Source organism: Triticum urartu, chromosome 2, assembly GCF_003073215.2.
Source record: "Triticum urartu cultivar G1812 chromosome 2, Tu2.1, whole genome shotgun sequence".
Lineage (NCBI taxonomy): Eukaryota > Viridiplantae > Streptophyta > Magnoliopsida > Poales > Poaceae > Triticum > Triticum urartu.
In genome coordinates, this window is record NC_053023.1 from 418,961,098 (window position 1) to 418,984,332 (window position 23,235).

Sequence of the window (23,235 nt, forward strand, 5' to 3'; positions counted from 1 at the left end):
TAGTTTCGCAACTCACGCCACCTGGAACACCACAGCGTAATGGTGTGTCCGAACATCGTAACCGCACTTTATTAGATATGGTGCGATCTACGATGTCTCTTACTGATTTACGACTATCGTTTTGGGGTTATGCTTTAGAGACGGCTGCATTCACGTTAAATAGGGCACCATCGAAATCCATTGAGACGACACCATATGAAATGTGGTTTGGCAAGAAACCCAATTTGTTGTTTCTAAAAGTTTGGGGCTGCGATGCTTATGTGAAAAAGCTTCAACCTTATAAGCTCGAACCCAAATCGGAGAAATCTGTCTTCATAGGATACCCAAAGGAGACTGTTGAGTACACCTTCTATCACAGATCCAAAGGAAAGATATTCATTGCAAAGAATGGATCCTTTCTAGAGAAGGAGTTTCTCTCGAAAGAAGTGAGTGGGAGGAAAGTAGAACTTGATGAGGTAATTGTACCTTCTCCCTTATTGGAAAGTAGTTCGTCATAGAAATCAGTTCCAATGATTCCTACACAAATTAGTGAGGAAGCTAATGATGGTGATGATCATGAAACTTCTGATCAAGTTACTACCGAACCTCATAGGTCAACCATAGTAAGATCCGCACCAGAGTGGTACGGTAATCTTGTTCTGGAGGTCATGTTACTTGACCATGCCGAACCTATGAACTATGAGGAAGCAATGATGAGCCTAGATTCCGCGAAATGGCTTGAGGCCATGAAATCTTAGATGGGATCCATGTATGAGAACAAAGTATGGACTTTGGTTGACTTGCCTGATGATCGGCAAGCAATATAGAATAAATGGATCTTCAAGAAGAAGACGAATGCTAACGGTAATGTTACTGTCTACAAAGCTCGACTTGTTGCGAAAGGATTTCAACAAGTTCAAGGAGTTGAGTACGATGAGACCTTCTCCACCATAGAGATGCTTAAGTCTGTCCGAATCATGTTAGCAATTGCAGCATTTTATGATTATGAAATTTGGCAAATGGATGTCAAAACCGCATTCCTTAATGGATATCTTAAAGAAGATTTGTATATGATGCAATCAAAACGTTTTATCAATTTGAAAGGTGCTAACAAAGTGTGCAAGCTCCAGCGATCCATTTATGGACTGGTGCTAGCCTCTCGGAGTTGGAATATACGCTTTGATAGTGTGATCAAATCATATTGTTTTATACAGACTTTTGGAGAAGCCTGTATTTACAAGAAAGTGAGTGGGAGCTCTGTAGCATTTCTAATACTATATGTGGATGACATATTGTTGATTGGAAATAATACAGAATTTCTGGATAGCATAAAAGGGTACTTGAATAAGAAATTTTTAATGAAAGACCTCAGTGAAGCTGCTTATATGTAGATCAAGATTCTTAATTGGACTTTCACAAAGCACATACCTTGATAAAGTTTTTAAGAAGTTCAAAATGGATCAGTCAAAGAAAGGATTCTTGCCTGTGTTACAAGGTGTGATGTTGAGTCGGACTCAATGCCTGACCACTGCAGAAGATAGAGAGAAAATGAAATTCATTCCCTATGTCTCAGCCATAGGTTCTATCATGTATGTAATGCTGTGTACCAGACCTGATGTGTGCCTTGCTATTAGTTTAGCAGGGAGTTACCAAAGTAATCTAGGAGTGAATCACCGGACAGCGGTCAAGAACATCCTGAAATACCTGAAAAGGACTAAGGATATGTTTCTCATTTATGGAGGTGACAAATATCCGAATGACTCTAAGTCACAAACCGGATACGTACTTATATTGAATGGTGGAGCTGTCAGTTGGTGCAGTTCCAAGCAGAGCGTCGTGGCAGGATCTACGTGTGAAGCGGAGTACATAGCTGCTTCAGAAGCAGCAAATGAAGGAGTCTGGATGAAGGAGTTCATATCCTATCTAGGTGTAATACCTAGTGCATCGGGTCCAATGAAAATCTTTTGTGACAATACTGGTGCAATTGCCTTGGGAAAGGAATCCAGATTTCACAAGAGAACCAAGCACATCAAGAGACGCTTCAATTCCATCTGCGATCAAGTCAAGGAGGGAGACATAGAGATTTGCAAGATACATGCGGATCTGAATGTTGCAAACCCATTGCTAAGCCCCTCTCACGAGCAAAATATGATCTGCACCAAGACTCCATGGGTGTTAGAATCATTACTATGGAATTTAGATTATTGACTGTAGTGCAAGTGGGAGGCTGAAGGAAATATGCCCTAGAGGCAATAATAAAGTTGTTATTTATATTTCCTTATATCATGATAAATGTTTATTATTCATGCTAGAATTGTATTAACCGGAAACTTAGTACATGTGTGGATACATAGGCAAACAGAGTGTCCCTAGTATGCCTCTACTTGACTAGCTCGTTAATCAAAGATGGTTATGTTTCCTAGCCATAGACATGTGTTGTCTTCTGATGAACGGGATCACATCATTTGAGAATGATGTGATGGACAAGACCCATCCATCAGCTTAGCACTATGATCGTCTAGTTTATTGCTATTGCTTTCTTCATAACTTATACATGTTCCTATGACTATGAGATTATGCAACTCCCGAATACTGGAGGAACACTTAGTGTGCTATCAAACGTCCCCACATAAGTGGGTGATTATAAAGATACTCTACAGGTGTCTCCGATGGTGTTTGTTGAGTTGGCATAGATCGAGATTAGGATTTGTCACTCCGTATTTCGGAGAGGTATCCCTGGGCCCTCTCGGTAATGCACATCACTATAAGCCTTGCAAGCAATGTGACTAAAGAGTTAGTTACGGGATGATGCATTATGGAACGAGTAAAGAGACTTGCCGGTAATGATATTGAACTAGGTATGATGATACCGACGATCGAATATCGGGCAAGTAACATACTGATGACAAAGGGAACAACGTATGTTGTTATGCGGTTTAACCGATAAAGATCTTCGTAGAATATGTAGGAGCCAATATGAGCATCCAGGTTCCTCTATTGGTTATTGACCGGAGATTTGTCTCAGTCATGTCTACATAGTTCTCGAACCCGTAGGGTCCGCATGCTTAACGTTCGATGACGATTTGTATTATGAGTTTCGTGTTTTGATGAACCGAAGTTTTTTCGGAGTCCCGGATGAGATCACGGACATGACGAGGAGTCTCGAAATGGTCGAGACATAAAGATTCATATATTGCAAGGCTACATTCGGACACGTTATGGTTTGGGTCGTTTTGCATAAGTTTCAGAGTACCAGGGGTTACCGGAACCCCCCCCCCCCGTAAGTTAATGGGCCATCATGGGCCTTAGTGGAGAAGAGAGAGGGCCAGCCAGAGGTGGCGCCCCCCCCCTCCTTGACCAGTCCGAATTGGACAAGTGGAGGGGGTAGCACTCCCCCTCCTTCCTTCTCTTCTTTTCTTACTTCCCTTCTTCTCCTACTTGGACTAGGAAAGGGGAGGACGAATCCTCCTTGGACCTGGAGTCCAAGTAGGACTCCCCCCATGGCGCGCCCCCTCTAGGGCCGACCACCTCTCCTCCCCCCTTTATATATGTGGGAGGGGGGCACCCCAAAGGCACACCTAAGTTTCTCTTAGCCGTGTGCGGTGCCCCCCTCCACAGTTACACACCTCGGTCATATCGTTGTAGCTTAGGCGAAGCCCTGTGCCGGTAAACTTCATCATCATCGTCACCATGCTGTCATGTTGAAGAAACTCTCCCTCGGCCTCAACTGAATCAAAAGTTCGAGGGACATCACCGAGTTGAACGTCTGCTGATCGCGGAGGTGATGTACGTTCGGCACTTGGATCGGTTGGATCCCGAAGACGTTCGACTACAGCAACTGCGTTACTAAACGCTTCCGCTTTCGGTCCACGAGGGTACGTAGGCACACTCTCCCCTCTCATTGCTATGCATCTCCTAGATAGATCTTGCGTGATCATAGGATTTTTTTTGAAATACTGCGTTCCCCAACACGACCATCACCGACGGTTGCAAATATCAGAGAAGAATCAGTGAGGGAGAGTCTCCACTATATATGAAAGGACGAAGAATCCCGTCCGTTGTCATGGGGGTAGCTTGTTCTTCATTCCAAGGTGCTTAACATTTTGGTGTACTGCACTTTGGAATGACAAGAGTATCTATCATCACCGACGGTCACAAATGTCACAGACGAAGAATCCTGACTGTTGTCGTGGGGGTAGCTTCTCCTTCGTCCCCGTGTGCTAGCCAATTTCGTGTAATGCACGCGGGAACGAAGGGAGGAGCTACCATCACCGACGGTCGAATATATACACCATGTGAGCTAAGAGTTTTCAAGAAAAGACTTGACAGATTGATAGTCAACCCGTCATGAATAATAATGACCTAATTTAGTTTTTTTACTACATATATTGAATTTTAAAAGTCTAATCTTTGAATTATGAACATAGGAAATGTCTGACAATGACGATAGGATCCCAGAGTGCGACTACTGTGGCGACGACTGGGGTATGTGCGACATGCCTCACCTGGTAAATGGTCAGCACTTCAGTATTAAGCTCGATGAAACCTTCAATGTTGAAATGGTATGCAAAGACAAGTCTTTTTTCGTAACTAAGCTTGCATGACTTCTGCTTCTTCAACATGTAATCTCCGTCCTTTACAATTCGACTAGCTTATCCCATGCCATGCAAGACGCTATGTCTTGGAGTATGTGAATTTCGAAGATCATGAAAATATGGAGACAAAGAGAGTTCATCTCATGACCCATCATGATTATGATTTTTCTATACAGCTATACAATTCGGAGAGTGTATCCCATTTTGGATGCTCCAATTGGGAAGCACTGTGCAAGTCATATAATTTTCAAGAGGGTATGCATTTCACCTTTGATCTTGGTGATTCTGACGATGACATGGATGAAGATAATGTCGACGAAGATAACATCGATGAAGATAATATCGATGAAGCTAATATCGACATTGGGGTCCTTGTTTACACTTCCACTTCTACCTCTATGTGAGTTTCTCAAACATATTTATTAAGTAATTTATAATGTTTATTTAAAAATACTTGACAGCTAATTTCCATTGAGGGCTTACTTCCATTCTTCAAAAAATGTATGAAAGATGGTAGAAGAACCTACTACACAGATGGCGCTGAATTAACTTATGAGGAGAAAGATCATCTTATCTCGTTTATTATTGAAGCTAAGAATTACAATATCAATCATGAAACTCCTATACATTATGGTCAATACATGCCACTAGTGCACCTGTCGAACTACGTTAACATCCATGGAGATGGCATGGTAAGATTTTTTTTACTATTATGAAATCCGTGTATCTTTTGCATATATTCTTCTAAAGCTAAACTGCGTTGCTAACTATGACATTATTATTAGGTTTTTCAATAGAAAATCCCGAAGGATTGTGTGCCTGATCTGATTTTTCTGAAAGGTCTTCCTAGGCTTCACCATTGTTCTTACCGGATTTCTAAAACCGATGAAGACATGACAATCAAAGAATGGAAAAAATGTATGGACAATCATAGGGAGCTACTTGGAAGCAACATTGTGTGAAGAGGAAGAATTGGAGACATGATAATCTCCATTCTCCATAATGGAGAGTCAAGGTCTATCTTGTTTTATACTATTTTACCTTAGAGAGGCACTGGTACAGTGAGGCGTTATACAAACGGTTTTTAACCCCTTTCCGTGATGGCATTTGGAACCGTCGCCAAGTGAGTGTGGGCGATAGGGGGGGTCCTTCCCACACGACCCAGAAACCGTCGGGGATATGCCCTCCTGGCACACACGCTCGGCAAAATGAGGTCGTGTGCGACCGGCGAGCGCTCAAATATGGTTATACGTACAGTAATGCTAAAAAAATACAATTATACAAGGGAAATCATTTCCAGTCGTAAGTACATCTCACACAAACAGTCCCAGCTAAACTTTTCCGTTCATATGAACATCCCACACAATTGCTCTAGGAAAATATTTCCCTTCGCAGGTAAAACGCAAACAATTTTCCCCGTTAAATCGTTCGTGATAGTGTTGCCATTGCAGACGATAGTAACAATTTTATCATTTGCGTTATTGAATGCATCACACATGGCGCGTAGAACAAACTGTGTGGGAAAGGCTGTCCATCACACACAGTGTTTATGTTGTAAATGTTTGCGCAAGGTGGCCTAATGCAGTCAATTTTCAAGAGAATATCATGTGTGATTGTTCATTGATCCAACACGGTTTATTCCTAGAAACTGTCACTGGTGCAGAGACCTGCTATACAAATGGTTTTTAACCACTTTCCACGACGGCGCTTGGAACCATCGCTAAGTGAGTGTGGCCGATAGGGGGTCCTTCCCACACGACCCAGAAACCTTCAGGGATAGGCCCTCTTGGCACACAAAATGAGCTCGTGTGCGATAGCGAGGCATCGAAACCCAATCATTTCCGTTCATATGTACATCCCACACAGCGAATCCCAGAAAAAACATTTCCGTTCATATGTATATCACACACAGTTTTTCATGTGGAAACATTTGTGCAAGGTGGCCTAACGCAAACAGTTCTCTGCCGGAAGTAGTGTGTGATTGTTAATTGATCAAATACGCCTACTTTCTAGGAACCGTGTGGGTTGTTTGAGTTCATCGCCCATGGTGCTGTCTGAGTAACCGTCTGCAATAGAAAACCCCAATAAGTAGGGTAATTAGCCTATTATTGATAATCCATGTACTAATCAAATTGATATATCTTATAAAACACACTAGATATTTCATATCGGTATAATGGCAACCGGGATTTCATAATCGAATTACATCAGATAGCTTTGGCACTTAGTTATGCCATTACACAACAACACCAATTTTCACATGCAACATCGAAAACCTTAGGGAAGTAGCATCATACACGGTAAATAGACAGATGAATCTCATTTGGGAAATTGCAGAAGCGGAACGAAAATATTGAGCCTTGAGTGATGTTGAATGTTGTTGCAACTATAGGCCAGTGGCTATGGATAATTGTCTGCCCAACCTTCGTACTTTTCAGGAAGACTTCAATACTGTACCATGGGTGTTGAATGAACACCTTCCTCGCCTCTTGACCATGCAGGTGGTTTGAGAGGTAATCATCAGTGAACTGCTTTGAAAAGTACTGAAAAAAAGATATGCATAAATCTCTATTATAAATTTTGAAATGGCGCAAGGGGTAAAAACAAGGTAAAAGAGTTAGTACCATCCTATAGTTGACTGATGTCTTCTTCATTGTGAAAACAAAGATCTTGCTATTATTCATCGCAAGTTTCTTCATCCTAACAATCTTTCTGAGTCTCTTGACTTGACTGATATTCATGGACATGTCATTTCACCATATGCAAAATGGGTCGAACAGTGGGTCTAAGCCTCTAACAGCAGGACCTACATGTGCAAGAACAAGTTGTAAGAAACCTAAATATTAGAATGATTCCTGCAACTGCACAATAATGTGCTATTAGCGAAAGAACCATGCATGAGCATACCTCGAGTGTAAACCGCAGTGTCTCCCATTGTTTCCCTGCAACACACATAAGGAAGATCTTGGTCGGGTTAACTGAGTTGCCATACTATCAGTAGAATATGTATTGAGTATAACCAAATTTGATTTATTTCACATGCATAACAATACAAAAGTATACCTACAGCAAATGAAAATCTAATTGTAGAATTGAACCAAACAGTTAAATGGATAGCAGACTAAATGAACCAAAACAGTTAACTAAGCACAGCATTGCAGAATAGAAACATGTACTAGAAGATAGGACAGTTAACAAAACAAAGAATGCTTGAGAATAGTACTACGAAATGTAGCAAATTGTTAGACAAACTGTTAACTGGACATTACATTTCAGAGGACCAAACTATTAACTGAACATTACATTTCAGAGGACTAAACTATTAACTGAACAGCAGATTGCATATTAACATTACAGAGGACAAATCACTAGAAGGCACTGGCGGTGGCCTCAAGAAAACAGCACGAACTCTGTTTTAAAGTGGACAACCGTGTGCCGGTGCTGATGGTGGCCTCGAAGACGAGGTGTTCCTCCAAGATCTCATGGTCGGCACGCATGGCAGCCATAGCGACCACGTGCACACATGCGGCCGCGATTTGCTTCTCTGCTGCCAGCTGCTACTGAGCTCCATGTTATACTACGTGCAAAATGGCTGTGGGCGGCGCTTAATTGGAGGAGGGGGACAGTGATTTGGACGGAAAGTGTCACGCTGTCGGTCGGGGCATGTGGGACGGGGGAGGATGTGGATGGTGTGGGTGGGGTGTGGATTACCTGACCATATCAACGAGGCCGCGCAGCAAGAAGAAGGGTCGGTGGCGAGGAGGCCACACAGCAAGAAGAAGGTTCGCCGGCGAGGAGGCGACGCTGCAAGAAGAAGGGTCGCTGGTGAGGAGGCGACGCTGCAAGAAGATGGGTAGCCAGCGAGAAAGCGGCGCTGCAAGAAGAAGGGTCGCCGGCAAGGAGGCTGAGCTGCCAGTAAGCAGCAGTGAAGGTTTGAACTTGGAAAGCAAGGAGGAACCGTGGAAATGTGGCTTTTGGTGGGAGAGAGGGGCGGGGAGCTAGATATTTCCACGGTGGCAAAAAAAATTCGCTTGGTGCCATGAGAAACTGGCGCACAAGTGTGGTTCAAGAGGGGGCGGTGCACTGTAGACGATGAAGCTTCCAACGTAAGCCAGACAAGACGGTGCGCCAAGATATTTTATATCACATCCCACGCGATTCTTTCTGGTAAACTGTTTGTGGTATACCTGATTTTTTCATTATGTTTTGAAAGACAAAATGATGTTACGGAGGGAAAGGATGGTGAAGTGTATGCTAGAACATTTATGTACAGTGAACATGCAACTACATGAGGGTCGTGTTTAAATTTGGAATTATTCCGGGATCATTTGGCATTTTTATGCATTAATTGAGTTTCTATGCATTTAATGTGCATAATTCAAATTTGAACTACAAGCACATGCTCCAATGCTCCAAATTTTGTTGAAAAATCACATGTGTGTATTTGGGTGAATTTATAGGTCCCATGCAAGAAATGGGAATGAAATTCAAACATCTAGGCATCGTGGCTCAACCGGGAACATTGAGAAACTTGATTTTTAAATTCCTGGAAATTCAAAACAAGCCTGAAAATCATGAAACTTGGCATGGTGTCATTTCATGGCACCAACATGCTGTGGTGGAAAAATTAGCCACACTAGGACATGTTTTTTGGTATAAGCTTCTTGCAAACCGGAGCCTCTCTCAAGAAGACTGGTTCCCGAGGGGGGACGTGTCACCTTTGTGTGCGAAACGATATATGCTGCCCCCCCCCCCCCCCCTTGATTTTTATAGAGGCAACATAGAACTATATCAGTATCGTGCTAAATTTTAGAATTATTTCGGGTTCGTTTGGACTTTCTTATACATTAATTGAATTTATCGTCATTTAATGTGCACCAAAGTTGGTTAAAGAATCACATGTGTGTCCTTGGGTGAATTTCTAGGTCCCATGCAAGAAACGGGAATGAAATTCAAACATCTGGGCGTCGTGGCTCGGGCGGAAAGATTGATAAACTTGATTTTTTAATTTATGTCAATCCAAAACCCGGCTGAAAATCATGAAACTTAGCATGGTGTCATGACATGGCACCAACATGCTATGGTAATTTTTTTGGCCGAATTGGGACAAGCATTGGTACTAGCTTCTTGCAAACCGGAGCTTCTCTCAAGAAGGCTCGTGGTTCCAAGAGGGAACATGTCACCTCCGTGCGCGAAACGACATACGTACACTGCTTTCTCACGCCTTAATTTTTTTACACGGGAAGATTACACAAAATAGATGTATCGTGCTAAAATTTTGAATTATTCCAGGTCCGTTTGGCCTCTTTTATACATTAATTGAATTTATAGGCATGTAATGTGCATAATTCAAATTTGAACTACAAGCACATGCTCCAGTGCACCAGAGTTGGTTGCAAAATCACATGTGTGTCCTTGGGTGAATTTCTAGGTCCCATGCAAGAAATGGGAATGAAATCAAACATCTAGGCGTCACTGCTTGGCCAGAAAGATTGAGAATCTTGCTTTTTTAATTCCTATAAATCCAAAACACACCAGAAAATCATGAAACTTGGAATGGTGTCATGACATGGCACCAACATGATGTGGTAATTTTTTTAGCCGAATTTGGAAAAGCTTTAGTATAAGCTTATTGCAAACTAGAGCTTCTTTCAAGAAGGCTCATGGTTCCGGGAGGAAACGTGTCTCCTGCGTGTGCGAAACGACATACATTGCCTTCTCCAGCCTTAATTATTTTACACAGGTAGATTATACCAAATAGAAGTATCGTGCTAAATTATGGAATTCTTGGGCATTTAATGTGCATAATTCAAATTTGAACTATAAGCACATGCTCGAGTGCACCAAAGTTGGTTGAAAATTCACATGTGTGTCCTTGGGTGAATTTCTAGGTCCCATGCAAGAAATGGGAATGAAATTCAAACATCTGGGCTTCATTGCTCAGCCGGAAAGATTGAGAAACTTGGTTTTTTAATTCTGTAAATCCAAAACACACCTGAAAATCATGAAACTTTGCATGGTGTCATGACATGGCACCAACATGATGTGGTCAAATTTTTGGCCGAATTGGGAGAAGCTTTGGTATAAGCTTCTTGCAAACCAAAGCTTCTCTCAAGAAGGCTCGTGGTTCCGAGAGGGAACATGTCACCTCCGTGTGCGAAACAACATAAACTGCCTTCTTCTGCCTTAATTTTTTTACACAGGTAGATTATACCAAATAGAAGTATCATGCTAAATTTTGGAATTATTCCATGTTTGTTTGGCCTTTTTTATACAGTAATTGAATTTCTAGGCATTTAATGTGCATAATTCAAATTTGAACTACAAGCTCATGCTCAAGTTCACCAAAGTTGGTTGAAAAATCACGTGTGTGTCCTTGGGTGAATTTCTAGGTCCCATGCAAGGAATGGGAATGAAATTCAAACATCTGGGCGTCGTAGCTCGGCTGGAAATATTGAGAAACTTGGTTTTTTAATTCTTGTAAATCCAAAACATGTCTAAAAATCATGAAACTTGGCATGGTGTCATGAGATGGCACCAGCATGCTATGGTAGTTTTTCTGTCCGATTTGCAAAGGCGCACACATTAACAATCAACAAAGTCATTTTGGAACAAGTGTTGTCACGTTACAAATCAGAAACACAAGTATTATTGAAACTGTGGGCGTTCTACTTACCAATTACATGGCGCCACACCTCCCCTTTTTTATAGGCTAGGAGGTGCCGTGCGGGGTATCTATTTGAGTACGGGAGGCATGCGATCAGATCCCTACGCGTGCTCATCGAGAGGAGAGCCCTTTGACCTCTATCCGCTGCGCACCTCCCACCCAACGTCTCCATTAATGGCGCCCGAGCCCCTGTTTCACTGCGTGGCTATGTCTCAATAGAGTGAGATTTAAGAGAGAGAAAAAGAAAATCTGAAAAGAATGTTTTGCATGGATCTTGATGTAAGATCCGACGGACCTATATAGCATCGAATGCGACTTATAGCAAGACTGATGAATATAAGGACAATGACAGTGCGTAATAATTGTCTTACATAATTAGGAAGATAACTAAAAAAGCCACATGCGACCTCGCCCGAAATACACAAGGGTAAAAGAAGAAGGAAGACGCATACAACGATCTGGCTCGCTGATCTCTACTTTCTTGATGCGCTGCAGGTCATGGAGACTAGTTCTCGCGGTGAGCGGCCATGATCTCTTTCATCAGTTTCATGTCCTTAACATGCTTCTTGGCAGCATCCACAGATTGCTTCACCATCCTTTCGCACTCGATGTGGAGCATGGCATTCTTGTCCATAAGTTTCTTGAAGATGTTGTCCGTTGTCAGGACACCGATTCCAAGTCACACCGATCTAGCCTGTAACACCTCATATCACTTTGCGGCCTCACGCACGGTATTCCCACGGGTGTCGCCTTACCATGGCCCGGGACCGTTTGCGCCTTTTGGCTCACGTATATGATAGTGTCACTAGCATCCATATGACAGAGAACCCGGGCCGACATGACTAGTCATGAACCCAAACTGGCACTAACTTACGGGGACAGGCATACATGAATCAACATCGAGCATGTCGGTCAGCAGTGTGCGAATCCGGGCTGTCGCACTGGGCTAACAGGACTCCGGGAACCCGGGCTGTAGCAGGCTAGGCAGGACTCCGGATGTCACCGTGTGACATTTTCCCGAAGGGACAGACACGGGAACGAAGTGAATCACATGCCGGCCAGTCAAGTGTTCCGGAGCAGTAGTGCTAGGCTAGCAGGACTCCGGTGAACCGGGCTATAGCGGACTACTATGGCTCATGGAAGCACAAGACTACATTTCCCCATAAGAGAGACTACCAAGGATAAACAACTAGGTTGTCGGATCCCACACATACCAAGCATTTCAATCATACACACAATATGCTCGATATGTGTAAATACAACATGGCATCACAACATAACTCTACGACTCAAGTATTTATTCATTAGGCTCCGAGGAGCGAGATATATCAAACATGGGTCTCATGACCCAACATTCAGAGCATACAAGTCAAAGCACATGCGGAAGCTTAACATGTCTGGGTACAGACATCTACAAATGAAAAAAGCTGAGAAGCCTGACTATCTCCCAGATCCTGCCGAGGGCACAAGATCATAGCTGAGGTAACAAGCTAAGCGTCGAAGTCCACACGGAACTACTAGCGAGACTGACATCTCTCTGCAAAACATAAAATAGGCAAACGTGAGTACAAATGTACCCACCAAGACTTACATCAGAACTAACTACATATGCATTGGTATCAACAAAAGGGGGGTGGTGGAGTTTAACTGCAGCAAGCCAGCTTTGACTCGGTGGCTATCGTAAACTATGACTGCAAGTAACTCTTTTGAGGTGGCACACACGAGTCCACATATTCACCATATCAATACACCACTATGGATCCGCTCCTGTCTCCCTACGAGAAGGTCATCCATAGCACTCACGCTTATCTTGCGAGTTTTAGAGTATCCACTTTCACTTGTCTATTAACTGTATAGGCAACCAAGTAGTCCTTTATTGTGGACGCAGCTATTCGAATAGATGATGTTAACCCTGCAGGGGTGTACTTCTTCATACACGCTCTCACCACTTACCGTCGTTTACACGACATGTACTCGGCAACCTTCAAGCGGAAGCCCAACGAGGGTGTCGGCCACGGCCTACCTAAACACTCAAGTCTCTAGTCCAGGTTTATCACCTATCCAGGTTCCATCCGCAGGGAGTCCGGCCGAGGTTTCCACATACGGCCCCGAACGATGTGTACAGGGTTCCGAGACACCAAACGGGCGCCCGGCATGCCCGGCCATGGTGTATCTACAGCATCATAGCCCACCCCTAGGGTCAGCGCTACGCACAGCCGCCAACACATAACCTATAAACACCAGAAACTAGTTGCAACTCCTGGACAGAGGACTAGGGTGGTTAAGAAGCCGAGAGGGTCAATTAAGGATCCCAATGCATGGTAGTAACTGGTTCTTAAATCACATATACAGATCTCGGTGCTTAAGGATGGTTCCAATGAAACAACCCACCATGTACTCCTACATGGCCTCTCATCGATACCTTTACCAAATCGTGTTCAACACACTTAGCTCACACACAGTAAGACATATTCACAACTTTCCAATTCATCCCCGATGAATCAGACCTGACACAACTCTAAGCAATAGCAGGCATGACAGACAAGCATGAATGAGTAGGCACATCAGGGCTCAAACAACTCCTACTCATGCTAGTGGTTTTCATCTATTTACTGTGGCAATGACAGGTCATGCAGAGGATAAGGGGTTCAACTAATGCAGCAAGTAACAGCTGAATCGTTGTTGTCCTAATGCAGTAAATGAGAGCAGGAGCGAGAGAGTGGGATTGTATCGGAATGAACAAGGGGGTTTTGCTTGCCTGGCACTTCTGAAGATAATATAGTTCTTCATCGGTGTCATCGATCACGTCGTCGGAAACATCATCGACTGAGAGGGGACGGTTACCGGCAAACAGAGAAGGACACAATCAATACAATGCAACAATATGATGCATGAATGTGACATGGCAATATGCTGTTGATTGGCCTAATGTAACTAGCAACAAGTTAAATCGAGTTGGTTTGAACACTAGGTTCAAATTCAAACTCCATATGTGCTTTCCTAAAATTCATTTAATTGAATTGTCCTAAACAGAGTATATCAGTTGCTCTAACATGCATGAAAGTGCCATAAACAGATTCTTTGGATTTTTCTGATCATTTTTCATATATAAATTATTTCATTCGGAGTTATGATTGAATTTCTATGATTTTTTAGAAGTTTAAACTGTTTTCTGGAATTTACTGGATTATAAAAACGCCAGAAAACATTAACTGCGTCAGCATGACGACATCACTACATCAGCAGGTCAACTGGGTTGACCCAGGTCAAACCTGACGTGCGGGGTCCACACGTCAGTGACACAGGGACTAATCCCGGTCAAACCTAGCGCTGACTGGGGTTTGACCAGTGGTTGGGCCCACTGTCAGTGCCTATCAGGGGGTGCTTGGCTGACGGCGGTTAGCACTAATGACGTCCACGTCGTTACGCCGGAGTTTGGCCGGCGACGACCATCGAACGCGGCGGAGGCGCGCCGGAATCGTGCTGCAGTTGTCGGTTGAGCAAGCGGCTTGGTCCTACGGCGAGCTGGAAGTGTGCCGCATCTAGTGGTGCAGGCGGTTGGGTGCGGGGAGGCCGGAAACGACGGCGAGGAGCTCGGCCACGGCGGCCGGAGCTCGGGTGCGCACGGGGTTAGCGTTGCGGGGTGCAAGCGGGCAAGGGGAGGCGCTAGCGAGGCTCAGCGCGGGGCAGCAAGCTTGGTGGACACGCGTCTGGGACCAAATGGTCACCGGAGCGTTGCCACCGACGAGCTCGGGCAGTGGCGCGGTTCGGTCGACAAGGGGACGATGGCTGCGGGGCGTAAATGAGCTCGAGAAGAGGGGGAACAGACGCAAAATCTCACAGCGGAGGTGACGGGATGGTCAGCGGGCTCGGGGACGAGTCGGAGACGACGGACGGGCGCCGGTGATCTCGGCGGCCGAGAAGTTGAAGACGATGGAATTGATGGCGAAGCAGAGCTCACGGCGATGTGTGGCTCGATGATGAGGACGAAGGCGACGAGGCGAATCCCTGGGGCACGTCGGGGAGGCGAGAGGGAGGCGGTGGCTGCGGCTATGGCGAACGGCGGTGACGGGCTCCATTCGGAAGCGAGCGAAGAAGGGGGAGGGGGTCCAGAGCGAGAGGGGAGAGACGCAGGGGTCGAAGGAGGTGCGTGGCGACGCGAGGGAAGGTCCAGGGCGACGGGAGGATAGCCAGGCAGGGTGGAGGTGGCGTGCGGTGGCCGCGCGCATGCGTCGTGCCCAGCTTCTCCTCTGCCTACTGGCAAGAGGTAGAAGACGGGGCTGCCCCTGGTGGGCTGGGCCGCCAGGTGGGCTGGCCAGCTAGGCTATAATAGTGCCATGCCAGGTAAGCCAGGTGGGTTTCTCTCTCTGCTCCATTTCTATTTTAGTTTCTGTTTTCTATTAATCAGTAGTCTTTAGGGCTTTTTAAAAAATACTTAAACAGATCCAAAAATCATGAAACTGCTCGATGCCCCTGTTTGGAATATAACCAACAGCAAACATTTTAGTTTATGATTATTTGAGAATTTAAAATATTTAATAGCATTTATATGCCCAAATGCAAATATTATATGATTTAATTCAGAGCCCAAATATGTCATGGAAAAATGTGCAACACCTCTGGTTATTGCTTCTAGCATTTTCCAGAAATGATGAACATTTTTGAAAGCCATTTGGATTCACTGAGAATATTTAAGTTGAACCTAGTGAATTCCTTTAATGCTAGGGTTAAACAATCCCTATTTCAAGTTCATTTGAAACTTAAACATGATGCACATATGAAGCTAGCCTAGTGCAATGCTAGAAGCTAGGGATGTAACATCCGTCGTCTTCAACAAGGCAGCGGTCTCCTCCGCCTACTTCGCCCTTCCGGCCCGGAGCTTCCCATTGCCCTCCCGTAGTTGTCGGATGATGCCGATAGCCTGTCCAAACGAGGCTTTTCATGTCGTCATGCACCCTCGCCAGCTGGAAATATGATCCATCTGGCTATGGACGATCGCATGCATGTGCCTGTAAGAGTCGTATCCTGCCTGCGAGTCATTTTCCCAGGATGCCGCGGCACGGCAGGACATCTCTGTTGTATTCGCAACGTGGTTGGACATCTCTTCTGCTTCCGTGGCGTGGCCGGACCAGTCTGCTGCATCGACAGTGCGGCGAGACCTCCGTGCTGCTTCAGTGGCGCGGCGGGACCTCTGTGCTGCTATGGCCGTGCGGCGGGGCATGACGGCTGCTTTTGCGGCGAGGTGAGACATCTCTCGTGCTTCCGCTTCCATGCTCGCCTCTCCCTGGTGGCAATCTCTTGACCCAAAAACTCATGCTGGCCATGACAGACGCAAGGGAACGATGATGAATGACTTGTTTGTTTTTGTGGATGAGGAGTTGAGGAGGAATGTGTAGTCATCTTGCAGTAGTAGTATTTATAACCAAGTACTAATACGCTCCTAAGTGGGAAACTGTTTAGGTTTTGATCGGTGTGAACATGTTTGTAATTAAATATAGCATGGTAGTAATTTCAAATGTGATGGGACGCGGGCTCAAAATTTATTGACGGCTCTATGTGCGACACTATTCCTGGAAGGCGTAACGTGGGCATGCTTTCTCAATCGGCCGCGTACGTGGCGTTTTCCCCATAGGGTGCACCGCAATAGGCAATGTCAGCACAGGTCTTGTTCGAACAACCGCGCACGCTCATTATTACCATCACGCACACTTCTTTTAATTAGAATGTGTGCCCGTCTAGCACACACACCTTTATCTAACTATCTAATTCTTTCTGTTTGTTGTGGCTAACCGTAAATAGTTCATCCGTGTGAAGTGTATGCCATCAATCGCACACACTTCGATCTGGCTAACCGTTTATGTTCTGTTGCCTAACCTCAAATAGTTAATCCTTCTGAAGCGTATGCCCTCAATCGCACACACCTTTATCTAGCTGCCCATTTCTGTTGTTCCTCCTCATCACAAACAGTTAATTGAATTGAACCGTATGCCCTGCATTGCACATGCAACTAAAATCTGAACCGTGTTTGATGCATCTGTCATCGCAAACGTTTCGCACCTTTTTTGACAGGTTTTTTACACCACCGTTTGCGATTATTGCATCGCACACAGTTTCGTCGAAGGGTCTCTGATCGTAGTGTCGCGTTAGCAGGATCTCGCAGTAGTGTGAGTGCGTTGCCGGAGGTCATCGCCCATGATGTTTTCTGAATAACCGTTTGCAATAGAAAACCCAATTAGCAGGCTAATTGCCCTATTATTAATAATCCATTTATTAATCTAATTGACATTCATATTAAGCACATAATATATGTCATTTCCATATTAAGGAAGCAGGATTTCACAATTGAAATACATCAGAGTACAACATGATATAGCTTCAGCACTCGGCTACCCCATTACACAACTGCACCAGCACCAAGTTTCACATGCAACACCTAGAGCCTTTTGAAATTAGCATCATAGATGATACATAGAAAGATGCATCTCATCTGGAAAACTGCTGAAGTGGAAGGCGAATATTGAGCCTTCATTCATGTTGAAGGTCTTTGCAACTTTAGGCTAGTGCCTGTGGATGATTGACCGTCCATCCTTCGTCCTCTTCAGGAACACTTCAATATTGAACCGTGACCGTGGTTGTTGTATGAAAACCTTCCTCGCCTCTAGACCATAGAGGTGGTTTGAGAGGTAATCATCAGTGAACTACTTTGGAAAGGCCTGAAAACAAGGATGTGCATAAATATCTTCTCTATATTGGAAATGGGGCAAAGGAATAAAAAAAGGCAAGGTATAATAGTTAGTACCATCTTGTAGTTAACTGATGTCTTCTTCATTGTGCACACAAAGATCTTGTTGTTTTTTGTCGCTAATTTCTTTATCCTAAAAATCTTTCTGAGTTTCTTGACTTGATTGATATTCTTGGACAAGTCATTTCCCCGTAAAAGGGTCGAACAGTGGGTCAAAACCTCTTACAACAGGACCTACATGTGCAAAACCAAATTGCTAAAAACCTAAATATTATAATGGTTCCTGCAATTGCACAATAATGTCCTATTAGACAACAGACCATGCACGTGCTAATCTCGATTTTAAACCTCAGTGCTTCCCATTGTTTCCTTGCAACACATATAAGGTAGTTAGTCATCAGGTTAAGCAAGGGTTAACATGCTATCAGTAAAATATGTTGATGGAAAATAAGCACATTGCAGATTCATCGGATTAATTCAAGCCACATGGAAAACCCATTTATCCGAGCCAATCATGATTAAGAACTAGGAAATATAACACTTGTATTTGTTTCTCATGTATTTAGTGCAACCAAATTCGATTTATTCCTCACATGCACATCAATACAAAATTCTACCACGACTATTGGACATCACATTGCAGAATTGAACCAAGTAGTTAACTAAACACCACAACAAATTAACCAAACATTAACTGAGCACTACATTGCACAATATAACATACTCCTAATAGAAGATCAGACAGTTAATCAAACCAAGCATGCTTAACAACTCAGAAAATAGCACTTGTATTTGTTTATCATGTATTTAGTACAGCCAAATTTGATTTTTTTCTCACATGGTATACAGTAACAGAATGCACCCACAACAATTGAACATCGCATTGCAGAATTGAACCAAGCAGTTAACTATACACCACAACAAATGAACCAAACATTAACTGAGCACCACATTGCACAATATAGCATACTCCTAATAGAAGATCAGACAGTTAACCAAACCAAGCATGCTTAACAACCTGGAAATATAGAAATTGTATTTGTTTCTCATGTATTTAGTATAGCCAAATTCGATTTATTTCTCACATGGTATGCAAATAACAGAATGCACCCACAACAATTGAACATCGCATTGTAGAATTGAACCAAGCAATTAACTAAACACCACAACAAATGAACCAAACGTTAACTGAGCACCACATTGCACAATATAACATACTCCTAATAGAAGATCAGACAGTTAACCAAACCAAGCATGCTTAACAACTTGAAAATATAGCAATTGTATTTGTTTCTCATGTAATTAGTACAGCCAAATTTGATTTATTTCTCGCATGGTATACAATAACAGAATGGACCCACAACAATTGAACATCGCATTGCAGAATTGACCCAAGCAGCTAACTAAACACCACAACAGATGAACCAAACGTTAACTGACCACCACATTGCACAGTATAACATAATCCTAATAGAAGATCAGACAGTTAACCAAACCAAGCATGCTTAACGACTTGGAAATATAGCAACTGTATTTGTTTCTCATGTATTTAGTACATCCAAATTTGATTTATTTCTCACATGGTATAAAATAACAGAATGCACCCAGAACAATTGAACATCGCATTGTAGAATTGAACTAAACAGTTAACTAAACACCACAACAAATGAACCAAACATTAACTGAGCACCACATTGCACAATGTATAACATACTAGAAGATCAGATAGTTAACCAAACCAAGCATGCTTGACAACTTGGAAATAGCAATTGTATTTGTTTCTCATGTATTTTGTAAAGAAAAATTCAATTTATTTCTCACATGGAAGACAATACAAAATTGCACCCTGAAGAATTGAACATCACATTTGCAGAATTGAACCAAACAGTTAACTGAACACGACAACTACTTAACCAACAGTTAATAAGTGATCACCACATTGCATGACATATAGAACATATACACTAGAGCAACAGATTGCATGGTAAAAGTAGATAGCACAATTCACTATAATTTGTGAAGGAAAGGCAGTAGCTAGCAAACTGAACATGGGTCCTTATAGTGAGCTAATAAGACAAACTACTCCTCATTGTCGGAGATATAGATGACGATTGGCTCCTTGGACATGGAAGAGGGCGAGGCCTCCGAATCATGGGTGCCCTCGTCGTAGTGGTGAGTTTCCTGGGCTGCTCCGGGCACAAACCTACTGGCTCTCGAGATGAGGTAAGCACGTGCACGCTGAGAAAACACCTCGTAGTCTTCGTCGAAGGCACCGATGGTGGCCTCGAGAAAACACCACGAACTGTCGTTTAAAGCAGCCAACCGCATCATGGCATCGGCGCGCGAGGCATCGATGGTGGCCTCAACAGCGAGGTGCTCCTCCAAGATCTGGGGGTCGGCACGAATGGCAGCCATCGCGACCTCATCCGCGTGTACGACCGCGATTTGCTTCTCCGCTGCCAAATGCACCTTGAGATCCTGGCTATATTGCGTGCACTATGGCCTAGGAAGGCGCTTATTTGGTGGAGGGGTCGGTGATTTGGGTGGAAGGTGTCGCGTCGGCGGTCCAAGCATGTGGGATGTGGAAGGAGGAGGAGGATGGGGGTCGAATGCGGATTACCTGCCTGGATAGGCGAGGCCGAGCTGTGTGAAGGAGGGTCACCAGCGAGGAGGTGGCGCTGCAAGCAAGGAGTGAAGGTTTCAACTTGGAAAGGAAGGCGGAAACAGGGGAAATGTGGCTTTTGGTAAGGAGGAGGGGGCGGGGAGGTAGATATTTCCGTGGAAGCTGAAAATTTTGAATCGCTTCAGCAAAAAAACTGACACACAAAGTGTCATCACACGGTGCTCCAGGATATTTTGTACTACATCTCACACGGTTGGTAATAATAAACTGTGTGGGATCTACATGATTTTTCATCTTGATTTGAATTACATAATGGGGTCAGAACGGCAGTGGACGGTGTTTGAATTGCTAGAACTTTTATCTGCAGTGAACATGCAACTATATGTGTGTCATAAAAGAATTGGAATTATTCAGGGTTTGTTTGGACATTTTATACATTAAATTGGTTTTCTAGCCATTTCAAGTGCACAATTCAAAATTAAACTACATGCACATGCTCCGGTGCAACAACATGGGTTGTAAAATCATATATGTGTCCATGGGTTTATGCTTATGTCCCATGCAACAAATGGGGATGAATTTCGGGGATCGTTTGGACATTTTTATACGTTAACTCAGTTTTCTAGGCATTTATGTGCATAATTCAAAATTGAACTATATGCACATGCTCCAGTCCATAAAAACGGGTTGCAAAATCAAATGGTTGTCCTTGGTTGCAAGCTTAGGTCACATGCAAGAAATGAGAATGAATGTCAAACACCTTGACACTGTCGCTCGGCCGCTAACATTGAGATACATGGTTTTAAAATTATAGTAAATTGAAAACTCGTCTGAAATTCATGAAACTTTACATGACATCATGGGACGGCATCAACATTTCGTGGTAAAAATATTGTCCCATTTGGGGTAGGTTTGGGTATAAGCTTCTCGCAAACCCGAGATTCTCTCACAACAAGCCTGATGGTTTCAATAGGGAACATGCCACCTAGGGGAGGAAACGACATCTATTGCCTCTTCTTACTTTCAAATTTTTTTCTCATGTCAAAATAGAACAACACAAGTGTTGTGTCAATTTTTGGGATTTTTTGGGGTTCGCTTGGACATTTTTATACATTAACTGAGTTTTATATGCATTCATGTGCATAATTCAAATTAGAACAACATGAACATGCTCCAGTGCACGTAAATTGGTTCAAAATTGGAATGTGTGTCCTTAGTTACATGCTTAAGTCCCATGCAAGAACTGAGAATGAATGTGAAACACCTTGCCACCATTGCTCGGCCGCTAACATTTAGATACATGGTTTTTAAATTCTAGTAAATCGAAAACACGTTTGAAATTTATGAAACTTGACATGCTAGCATGGAACGGCATCAACATGCAGTGGTAAAAATATTATCCCATTTGGGGCAGGTTGGGGTATATAAGCTTCTCACAACAAGCCTCATGGTTACGGTAGGGAACATTTCACCTTTTTGGACGAAACGACATCCGTTGCCTCTTCTTGATTTCAATTTTTTTTCTAGTGTCAACATAGAACAACATGAGTGTTTTCTTAATTTTTGGATTTTGGGGGGCTCGTTTGGATATTTTTATACATTAACTGAGTTTTCTATCCATTTATATACATAATTCAAATTTGATCTATAGGCACATGCTCTAATGCATATAAATTGGTTGAAAATTCAAATCTGTGTCCTTGGTTTCATGCGTAGATCCCATGCAAGAAATGGGAATGAATGTTAAACACCCTGCCACCATCACTCGGCCGCAAACATTGAGATACCTGGTTTTAAATTCTAGTAAATCCAAAACTTGTCTGAAATTCATTAAACTTGGCATGCTATCATGGAGCCGAATCAACATGTCGTGGTAAAAAATTTGTCCCATTTGAGGCAAGTTTAGGTATAAGCTTCTCACAAACCAGAGCTTCTGACAACAAGTCTGATGGTTTCGATAGGGAACGTTTCACCTTTGGGGACGAAACGATATCTGTTACCTCTTCTTGATTTCAATTTGTTCTCTAGTGTCAACATAGAACAACAGGAGTGTTGTGTTAATTTTTGGAATTTTTTGAGGTTCGCTTGGACATTTTTATACATTAACTGAGTTTTCTAGGCATTTTATGTGCATAATTCAAATTTTAACTACATGCACATGCTCCAGTGCATACAAATTGGTTGAAAAATCAAATATGTGTCCTTGGGTGCATGCTTAGGTCCCATGCATGAAATGGGAATGAATTTCAAACACCAGGGCACTATTGATTGCCGACAAAATGTTGAGATACTTTGTTTTTAAATTCTAGTAAATCCAAAACTCGTCTGAAATTCATGAAACTTGGCATGCTATCATGGAGCGGCATCAACATGCTGTGGTAAAAAAATTGTGCCATTTGGGGCAAGTTTGGGTATAAGCTTCTCACAATCCAGAGCTTTCTCACAACAAGCCTCATGGTTTCGGTAGGGAACGTGCCACTTTTGTGGACAAAACAATATCTGTTGCCTCTTATTGCTTTCAAAAAGTTTCTAGTGTCAACATAGAGCAACAACAGTGTTGTCTTAAATTTTGGAATTTTTCAGGGTTTGTTTGGACATTTTTATACATTAACTGGGTTTTCTAGGCATT